The sequence below is a fragment of the Chionomys nivalis genome, chromosome 21, assembly GCF_950005125.1.
Source record: "Chionomys nivalis chromosome 21, mChiNiv1.1, whole genome shotgun sequence".
NCBI classification, from domain to species: Eukaryota; Metazoa; Chordata; class Mammalia; order Rodentia; family Cricetidae; genus Chionomys; species Chionomys nivalis.
The window spans coordinates 35200196-35207013 of NC_080106.1; the positions used below are offsets into that span (position 1 = coordinate 35200196).

The 6818-nt window shown below is 49.8% G+C and overlaps 1 protein-coding gene across 4 annotated transcripts in view; it reads right to left on the minus strand.

Annotated features, from left to right (window-relative positions):
• The window catches only part of Chd9 (chromodomain helicase DNA binding protein 9), a 216184-nt gene extending 211388 nt beyond the window's left edge, over positions 1–4796 (minus strand). For 3 of the 4 annotated variants that reach the window (XM_057754378.1, XM_057754381.1, XM_057754376.1), the window contains exon 1: positions 4725–4796. The gene's annotated coding sequence lies outside the window, so the exon portion shown is untranslated. The remainder of the gene's footprint in view (positions 1–4724) is intronic. The other variant, XM_057754379.1, reaches the window with a different exon arrangement.
• Between the last annotated feature and the right edge of the window lie 2022 nt (positions 4797–6818).

The following is a 6818-nucleotide window of genomic DNA, read 5'->3' on the forward strand; positions in this document are numbered from 1 at the left end:
GTGGGATCCTCTAGCTCTGGCCTCCTGGGTACAAAGATTGCAGGTATGAGCCACCATACCCAGACTCCCAATTTTTTAAAACCTTCTTTTCAATTATACAACCCCCCCCGACCCCCAAGTTCAGTGACCGAAAAGCTAGATTCATTTCTTCAACCCTCCTCTGAGGCTGTGTTCACTCTACAGGGGCACACTTGGATAACTACAACTATCGTCACATGGTTAGCCAAGATCAAGAATTTCACAGAGGGCTGGAGAGATGGCTCAGTGGTTAAGAGCACTGCCTGCTCTTCCAAAGGTCCTGAGTTCAATTCCCAGCAACCACATAGTGGCTCACAACCATCTGTAATGAGGTCTGGTGCCCTCTTCTGGCCTGCAGGCATACATGCAGACAGAATACTGAGAATACTGTATACATAATAAATAAATAAATCTTAAAAAAAAAAAAAAAGAATTTCACAGAAAAGGTGACTAGAGCCCTGGTACATAGGCAGGGACAAGAGGCAGGCCTGGCTATTCATGGATCGGATCGGGTTCTGAACGCCAAGCCCATACAATTCAGGGACACTTGAATCAGAGCTTCTCCATCCCTGCCAGTACATCTGTGAGCCGTATCCGAGGCACTCTGTGCCCAAGGCACTCACCCCAGAGCCTTGCAAGGAGACACTGATGTCTTTATGCCAGGAATACTTTTATTTAAAAAAGTACACGAGTTTCCTGCTTTTGTCTTGCTGGTCTCATGCTTGGCGGCTTGGCCACCGCTCAGTCGTTGGTGCCTCCCAACCAAATCTGCAGCGGTACGCTGAGGTCTGAACCGCAGTCTTCTGAACACTGTATAAGGCAGGCTGTAGGATGGGGGTAAGGTGCTGGTGTGTGGCTGGGGGAGACACTTGGGGGGGGGCGGGGCTGTGTTGTTATTCACCTGCAGATTAACGTTTTAAAAAATGACATCATCAGGCTGGAGAGATGGCTCAGCGGTTAAGAGCACTGACTGCTCTTCCAGAGGACCCAGGTTCAATTCCCAGCACCCACATGGCAGCTCACAACTGTCTGTAACTCCTGTTCCAGGGGATCTGACAACCTCACACCAATGCACATAAAATAAAGTTAAATAAATCAAAAAAATTACAAAAAAAATTTGACATTGTCTCATTCTATAGTCCAGGCTTGCCTGGAACTCCCTAAGTAGTTCAGACTACCCCTTATAATCTTCCTGGCTTTGCCTCCCAAGACTAAGGATTACAGCCCTAAATCCCAACTCTAGACATCCCAGCTATACGATTTTTGAGTACTTCTATTGTCTGTCTATCTATCTATCTATCTATCTATCTATCTATCTATCTATCTATCTATCTATCTATCTATCTTTAAATTAGAGTCTCTCTATGTAGTTCTGGCGGTCCTGGAATTCAATACATAGATTGAACATCAGTGTAGCCATGACAGGATGCAGACTAACAAATACTGGGACTAAGCCTCTCCATTACAGTAACCAGGAAAAGCCACAAACTGTACCCTGCGGGGGACCAATCAGAATTGAGACAAACGAGTATTAGATGCTCTAGAACATTAAGATAAGCTTATCTGACTTGTATATAGTTTGCCAATTTCCTTACAGCAATGCTAGTACCAATCCCCATTTGATAAGACTTCTGTTACCTCATTCCTGGGCAATCAGGAGTTCAACCCCCATCTGAATCCGGAATTCCCCTCCCCCCACCCATCCTTTACTCCTTAAAAACCCTGTCATAGCTGAGCTCGGGGCTCTCCCTGATCCAATTGTCATGTCAGAACAAGAGCCCAAGCTTGAGTTTGCCATAAAGCCTCCTTGTTTTTGCATACGAACTCGGACTCCTTGAGGGCTCATGATGCAGGCAGAACAGAGACCAAGCTGGTCTCAAACTCAGAGAGATGCACCTGCTTCTGCTTCCTGGGTGCCGGGATTAAAGGCATGCGCCATCACACACGGCGAGTAATTCTCTTAATGGCACAGAGCATTGATTCTGTCATCTCTCAAAGGTGGAAATGGTGCCGCCCAGGCTTCCAGAATTATTGAACTAATCGGATGAAATAAGATCTGGCCACCAAGCACGACGCCACCTGGCCCAGACTCCCTTCAGCACACTTCTCAGTGCAGCTCTGCTCCTTCTGACCACCACACTCCCTGCCCATTGGGTCAGCAGAAGTCTCTAACCTTATCTTACCCCCATCTTGGTCACCGGCAGACCATCACACATTTGCGCGTCCTATCTAGGGCACCTCATCTCTCTGTTCCCACCTGAGATCAACACACAACCTGGCTTTATGCTAATGTTTGAAGATCTGCATATGTGTGGTGCTGCAGATAGAACCCAGAGCCTTGGACATGCTAGCTTACCTCCCCACCCAAGAGATTATACTTAATATATGCTATTTCCTTAGCACCGCCCTCTGCCAACAGCCCTGCCTGCAACCCTTGCCTGAAGGAAGGTTTCCCAACATAAGTTCTCTCAGGAAAGACCTAAGTGACTTCTTGTGCTTTGGGACATCAGTCAGCACTCCGGCACTAGGATCCGGGACCACTGTAATCAGCCACATCACCAAGAAAAAGTACAAACGTACACAAGAAATTGTGGTATCCAACAGACCAGAGAACACATACTAGTTTACAGAAATAACCTCTACTTGTGATGGACCTCAGTATCCACAAACCAACCAAGAGCCGAAAACATTGCAGGTCGGAGGTGCGTTGCGTGCACAGACCTGTTGAAAACGCTAGCTCAGCAACAGGGCCCTCTGGAGCCTATAGGGGTTTCCCCTTCTGATCACATGGCTGCCTGAGTGATGCAGCTCCTTGCTGCTGCCCCAACTAACAAGAAATGAACCTTCTGTGAACTGCTGGTCCAAGGAAAGATGAAGACCGAAACCGAAGTAAAGTTCACATTGCACAAAGCGCACGCGGCTCTTGTATATCCATAGTAAAGCCAGAAAACCAGAACTTGAGCCATCGTAAGCCAGCGACTGTTGGCAGATCGAGAGCTGAAAGGAGATGACAAACCTTGCTGGACCTCAGCTTGGGGCAGGAGTGTTGGGTGACAACATTTTTGATGCGGTGTGCTTCTAGCTTTTCTCGTTGTTGGGTGTGAGTTCACCGAGGGCTGGCTTACCCCCCTTAGCTACATTTTACTGCTAGTGCCAGGAAACCTGCCTGGCACGTAGTAAGTACTGGATAATGTTTATGCTTCCGCTGAGGGACTGAGGAACTCCCACGGAAGGGCTTTACCTGTGTCCATGGGAATGAACAAGGGATAGGGAGACATATCATGGTCCACCCTGGTCTAGGTGTTTGTCCCCACGTTCCTCATTGTCTGATTTCCTTTTATACATGGGCTAGAGTCAGGCTGGGCACAAATATGGGATCTGCTTTGTGTGTGTGTGTGCCTCGTGTCTGTGTGTGTGCCTCATGTATGTGTGTGTGCCTCATGTATGCTTGGCAAGCCCTCCGGCAGCGACACTACATTCCTAGCCCTCAGAATCTGCCTCTGATCACGTTACAGCCTTCAGCAAGTCCTTTGGTCTCTCTGAGCACCAGCTTTTTGGACACTAAAGTGGGGTGTCTGTGGTAGTACTTCAGCTATCGGATGGGTTACGGTATCCGTGACCCTGTGTGGGTTATGGTGAGGGTTCAGGATGACAGTGCAGAGGAAGTTCAGCGCCTGGCATGGGATCCTCGGTAAACACATGCTTTCAGTCTTAATGGTTCCCACAGCAACCATAAGAGTGCTTATACTGCTGTACCCATTTTATAGATGGGTAAACTGAGGGTGGCTCAGTGAGTTAGCTAAGGTCATAAATAAGGGAGGGCTGGATCTGGAGAGTCCAGACTCTTGCTGGTAACACTTGACTGTTACATAAGATACACGAGGCCATTTTTACTAGAAGGAAAGATTCTTCCGGGCTGACTTGGCTCCATTTCTCAGAATAATGAGGGCACTCTGGTTCAGCTCCTGCACTTATCTAGGACTGGGTGGGGGAGACCCTCTCTCCTACCAACGTGGGGAGCCCTTTCACACGGTATTTCTGAGTTCCACCCTTTGGGGTGGGGTGTTGGCTTGTCACACTGAGTTTGACAGCCCAAAGGCAGAGGTAATTGCTGGCTGAAAAGGCAAGAGGGAGGAGAGGGAAGAGGAGAAGCCTTCCGGGCTTGTAATAGACACCCTCGGTTCTTCTCGAACTCTCTCGGTCAAAGGGCCTACAAATCTGGCTGCAAGCTGGGATCCCCGGGGGAAGTTCTTAATATTCAGATGCCCACGTCCAAGTCAAACCAATTACGTCTGGGTTTCGGGGTGGAGGTGGGGTATGGAACCCAGACAGTAGCATGTCTTACCAACAGCCAATGCATGCCCAAGTTTGAGAAGTGCCCAGTTCTCTGCTCACCCCTCAGCTCGTCTGGAGGCACCTTGGGACAGCAGTACCTCCTTTCTGTATTGGGGACTTACTGTGCGGAGGCTGGGCATGCCTTCCGAGGCCCAGGCTCGTGGAGGATGTCTGGGTGCTAGCCAGAGACCTGGGGCTCTGTTCAGTTTAGGCCCAGCTCTGGGACTGCGGGGCTCCAGGTCCTCTTGAGGCAACAGCACATGTGGCCGCTCTGTCCTCGCTGGTCATCAATGCAGACCGCAAACGGAGCTCCGCGGCCGCCAGCCCACCCCAGCCTCAGACATTCTAGGGACACGCCCGAGGAATCCTACCTTGGCTGCCGGCGCTGTCCTCCAGTCCCCGGAACCCTACGACTCCGGTTCCATCTGTCTCCCTCGCCGGCTCCAGACTGGCGCCCACTAGAGCACAGGCGCCACCTCGTGGCTGTGGGGCAGTAGCGCGGGCAGGGGTTGGGAGGTGCGAGCGCAGTGCAGGGCGGAAATGCAGCTGGGCCTTCCCACGTGGGCGGTTTCCAACACGGCGGAGCCCGGGGGCGCAGATCCGGCCTGGGCTGGTCCACCTTCACCCCTTGGGGAGCGTGAGGAGCGGAATTTGCTGTACTTTTTCTTAGAGGCGTGGAGAAGTTGTCAGGCCGGGGCCTCTGACCTGGGATCCACCTTGGGATATTCCTGGCAGGGCTTGTGGATCTTTCCTTTCCACCATCAGCCTTCAGTACAGCCTAGCGTGGCATGGCTTCTCCTTTAAAGGCGCTGGGAGCATCCAAGATGCCCAGGACTGGGTTTGTTTCAAGTCCAGGGAAGCCGGTCCCTATCAGCAGCCCTTTCTGTCACCTCCCACCCTTGCCCTTGTTGCTTGATTCCCTCCGTTACCCTAGGCTGACCTGTCTGAAACCCTCCGTCTGTGCCAGTACGGGGGCGGAGTCCGCGAGACACAATTAGAACCCTCGGGAGTTGGCCACCCAGGTGGTGTTTCTCCCGGAGCCTCATTAGCGTGTCTTTTGCCGGTACTGGAGGTCAGGTCGTATAGCATCCCCGATTCCTTAGCACCACGTGCCAGATGCCACCCCCCTCATCACTGGGACGCCAAAAAAACACCCCTTCAGATTTCCAAATGTCTTCCTTATTTGGAGGGAATAACAGCTCCAGGCTGAGACCCAGTTAGCTGAGAATTAAGCTCAGATGATGCTAAATGAAGACCACTGTCCACGGAAGTGCCATTAGCGCGCTTCGCAGAGCGGAGGGGCCCTTCAGGTCCATCTTTCCCCCCCCTCAGCGATTTTCAGTATTTTCCTAATGAAGACAGGGTGAACATGGCTTTCAAAAAAGAACGTGGGTTACAAAAATAGTGGTTTAGCAAAATACAAAACAAACAAAATAAACAGTAAGAACAAAGAGTTTGGGGGTAGGTGGGGGTTGGTTGTACGCTGAGGCAGAAACAGGCCGACCTCTGTGAGTTCTCCGCCTGCCTGGTTTACACAATAAGCTCCAGGCCAGTCTCTGAGACGGTTCAACTGGTATAAGTACTTGCCACACACAGTAAATGGTGGATTATTTAATGTACTTATGTCTCATTTATTCTTTAAATGAATATTATCTGAGCCTCTATACACCAGGCAATTGAGCAAACGAGGGATCCAACCAAGAACAACACAAAACCTCTGCCTCCTGGCTGCACACGGGTGGGAATTCAGAGTGTGCACCAGGCAATTGAGCAAGCACAAACCCAGCTAAGTCCCAGCGTGGAATGGGAAGGTGGCCAGGGAACTCCACACCTAGCTGGGCAACTACCGGCATTTGATAGCCACTAGGAGAGGGAAAGTAAGTTTTCTTTAAATGGTTTGACTCCATGGTTTATCAAGCATACTCTAGGGCAGGCTCCACACCCAAGAATAGCCAGTGCAGAAACTGGGGAGGGGGAGGGGACGAAGGGGAGGGGAGAGAGAGAGAGAGAGAGAGAGAGAGAGAGAGAGAGAGAGAGAGAGAGAGAGAGAGAGGGGATCTGGGAGGAGTTGGGTGGTGAAATAGGTTCAAAATACGATCAAATTGTTAGAAACTCTTCAACAAACACACACACAAACACATTTTGAGACAGGGTCTCACTATGTAATCCTTTGGTTGACCTGAAATTTATTTTGAAGACCATGTTGACCTTGAACTTGAGTCCCGAGAGTAAAAATGTGCAGCACCATGCCTACCTTTAGAGAATTTATTTTTTTAAAAAAATATTAATTATTATTTTTCTAAAAGTCTCTGCCTTTTTCCAATTTACATTTAATGTACTATCTAAATGATTTGTTGTGGTAAGAATGGACCCCAGGGCCTCAAGGATGCCAGGCAAGTACTCTACCCATGAGTTAAATACCTACCCCACATTAACACACTTTACAGGTGGGTACACACACACAC